Here is a 4,027-nt window from a genome sequence, read left to right on the forward strand (position 1 = left end):
GGAGAAGCACAGATAAATCATCCAGCACTTTTTTATTTGTCCTGCAGAAAGAAGGGCAAGAAAGGAAAGGGAGAGACAGAAAGAGAGAGGCAGAACAGGGAGCCTCTGTCCACAGTCATCACTGATTCCTAGGAACATGAATAATGATGGTTTTTTATATGTAATAACCACATGGCCCTTGCACAACATCCCTGCTAAACTGATTTATCGAAGTCTCTAGTGTGCTCTACCTGGATAGCTCACTTGCAGCACTGAGCATCTCTTCTCATCTTCATCTTGGCTGCAGTGGACCTGCATTTACAGCAGTTGACTTCTGGGAGCAGCAGATATCCAATCTTATTTACAATATGTTGTTCCGCATTCCATTCTTTAGCTCCCACATAACACATTTCTTTGTGCAGAGAAAAAAGCATATATCTGGGAATGTTTTTGAGAAAAAGACTGTGTTTGCTTGTCTCATTAGCACTGTGCCTGCAATAAAACAGGAGCTGGTTGGGTGCTGAGAACATCTCTGATGACTTTGAAATGGGACACCACTATTGTGTTGGAGATCAAGCAAAGACAACCCAGTGTTGTACTGGTTAGACATGACCATGCACCAGCATAGTAAATAACAGTGAGCCAGGAATGTGAAAATACAGTAATGCTCGAGCCTTGATTGCTAATGTTTAAGGAGAAGATGTTTTAAAATGCTTACAATAGGAAAAAAAAAAAAATTAATAAGGGAGGAAGCCAGAAAAGCTTTGTGGTTAGAATGACTTAACAACAGAGGTTTGTAGTACAGAGCAAAGTCAACTGCATGGCAGTGGAGAAGCATGCTGCACTGGTGCCTGTCACTGTCTGTGTCACACCAGTCTCATGCTTTCTTGCTAGCTAAAACCTCTCTGAAGGTTGCTGCTGCTCCAGTACACTGGTCACAAGGTAGTGGGGACGTAGCGCAAATACCCCACCAATGCTGTGATAAAACACAGGTAAACCTTGTCGTCCTGTCAATGCTCCCCCTTCTGGGTGCCCCCCGAGTGGCTCCATGCAGCAGCTGTGATGGGCAGACCAGCGTGGGGTGTGACCAGCCTTCATCAGGAGAGGTCCATGCACGAGGGGACAAGGACCAGCCACAGCTGACGCTGCTGACCAAATAAGCCACGCTTGTGCTGGAGAAGAAATATTTTTAAAATAAGAACAAAGACAATGCTGCATCAGGAGAGCTAATCGTTAAAACTACCTTTTGCTTTCAAATGTAAACTACACTGACTTTGTTTGGATTTTGCACTTGTTTATTTTAATTGGAGCATGAAATATGCTCCATATAATGATTCTATATGCTCCATATGACAATTCTAAAACAGCTTAAGTTACTCATGTTTACAAAGCCATGAAATTTATTATATTTGGCATGGGAAAAAATAGAAGAAAGGAGAAAGAAGAAAGAAGAAAGAAGAAAGAAGAAAGAAGAAAGAAGAAAGAAGAAAGAAGAAAGAAGAAAGAAGAAAGAAGAAAGAAGAAAGAAGAAAGAAGAAAGAAGAGGGAAGAGAAGGGGGGAGAGGAGAGGAGAGGAGAGGAGAGGAGAGGAGAGGAGAGGAGAGGAGAGGAGAGGAGAGGTCAGTGATTTTTATGTTTTGATAATTCCATCTGTCTATTCCCTTCCTCTCCACCTCCCCCTTTTTTTTTTTTTTTTGGTCATGTTAGCAAGTTTAATGGAACTTGGCAGAGGGACAGCCTTCTCAAAACCAGTAAAGTTCCTACAGATTCATGAAAATCTGTGTCTGAAGAGAGACAACCTATTGACACTCCAGCACAGAAACCTGTGGTGTCAGCAGCAAGCAGATAATCCATACAGAAGGGAGATATTACTAATGCCCCAACCATGATGAAAGTTTGCAACTTACTTGATGCTAGTCAACTGAAAGGGGCACCCATAAGATACCTGGCTTCTTCATTCTGCATCTCAGGACATCTTTTTAGCTGCCTCTTTCAGTGCATAGCAGAGGAAAAATCAGCCTTTCATGCTAGCACTGTCTCCACTAGTGACAAAGTCTCTGAAGCTTCAACCAAGTGCAAAAACAGGCCATCCCAGTATTGAGCTAAAAAGGAGATAGAGCAGCAGCCCAGCTTGGGTAAGCAGGAAATCATGGTAGAACTCCAATACAAAAGAAGAGCATACAGGAGGTGGAAGCAGGGATGGACTACAAAGGTGGGATTTAGAAACATTGCCTGGGCATGTAGGGATGGTGCCAGGAAAGCTGAAGCTCAACTGGAGTTTCAGCTTGCATGTCAAGGGTAGTAAGAAGAGCTTCAACTGCTAAATTTATTGTAAAATGCTAAACAAGGGAAATGGGAGACAGTTACTGAATAAGATGGTTGAGAGTGAACATAGACAAACCTGAGGAACTCATTGCCTTCTTTATCCTTATCTTTACCAGCAAGGTCTCCCAGGCCTCAAGGTCTGGGATTCATGGGAGGGTAAGGGTGACCATTAGTGGATGAGTCAGGGATTGCTCAAGAAAACTTGACTTACACAAACAAGTCCGTGGAACCAGAAGGGCTGTGTCCAAGGATGCTGGGAGAGATGATGGATATCACAGCAAGGCCACTTTCTATCATTTTTGAGAGGCCATGGATACGCCTACCAATTGGAGAAATGTTACACCTATATTCAAAAAGCACTCAAAGAACAGCCCAAAAAACTGCATGTTGTCCAGTCTCACTTCAGTCCATGGAAAAATGATGAACCAAATTATCTTGCATGGTATTTCTGGACATGCAAAGGAGAAGTAGGCAATGGGGAATAATCAGCCTGGTTTCACTGAGGGTAAATCATAGCTGGTGAACTTGCCTGATAGCCTTTTTTTGGTAAAAGAATCTATGGATGGGAGAGGATGTCATCTACCGTTAGTTTAGCAACATGTTCAACACTGTCTCCCACAGTGTTCTTGTATCTAAGTTAGGACATTAGAGTTTGGATATGGTAGCCAACTGGATGGGAAAAGTACTGCCTGGATTGGGTTAGAGGGTTGTGGTTAATGAATTGTACTCTATCTGAAGGCTGTACTGTGGCACTTATCGTAGGACTGGTCCAGCAGTAGAATGGCTTGCCCAGAGAGGTTGTGCAGTCTCCACTGTTGGAGGTTTTTAGGACCAGGCTGATCCCTAAGCAAACTGATCTGACTCCAACAACTCTGCTTTGAACAGAAGGTTGGACTAGAGACCTCCTGAGATCTCTTCCAACCTGAATGATCCTGTAATTTTTACCGTAGTGCTCAAATCTCAGGTTGGGGAGAAAGACATCCAGGCACTATCAATGTCCAACCACCCTGAAGTCAAATGTCTTGTTTAGGAGTTGAGGAGGATTTGCTTTATACTCTTGGTTTTTTCTCTTGCTGTGTTTTTGAGGAGGTAAGAGTGTGGGTGTCTCTGCATTGGGGGAAGAAATACTGTTCTCCGCAGCATAATCAGTCATATAAAACCACAACCAAACTGTACATCCCACGGCTGCTGAAAGCCATGTGGGCCTTGATAACATTCCTTTATACTTCTCTAATTCGTTTTCTAGTCCAGTAGGTGATCACCCTCGGACAGGTCTGCTCTCACAGGGCTTCTTCTTCCTACCGCCACCGGTACCGTCAGTCACTGAAGCTGAGGCTCTGGCAAGAGCTAACAGTGACTCCTACTATAAGGTAGAGCTAGCAAGCGGGCATTAGCAAAGTTGTTACTGTTGTTTAACGACAGACGGGACACGAGAGCTTTCTGCTCCAAGCGCCTTAGCAGTCCCGGAGCGCGGGGTGGGGCGGAGCGCGCGGCGGGGTGGGGCGGAGCGCGCGGCGGGGTGGGGCGGAGCGCGCGGGGGGGTGGGGCGGAGGGCGCGGGGGGGTGGGGCGGAGGGCGCGGGGGGGTGGGGCGGAGCGCGCGGAGGGGTGGGGCGGAGCGCGCGGGGGGGTGGGGCGGAGCGCGCGGGGGGGTGGGGCGGAGCGCGCGGGGGGGTGGGGCGGAGCGCGCGGGGGGGTGGGGCGGAGCGCGCGGGGGGGTGGGG

This window comes from Patagioenas fasciata, chromosome Z, assembly GCF_037038585.1.
Source record: "Patagioenas fasciata isolate bPatFas1 chromosome Z, bPatFas1.hap1, whole genome shotgun sequence".
Classification (NCBI taxonomy): domain Eukaryota; kingdom Metazoa; phylum Chordata; class Aves; order Columbiformes; family Columbidae; genus Patagioenas; species Patagioenas fasciata.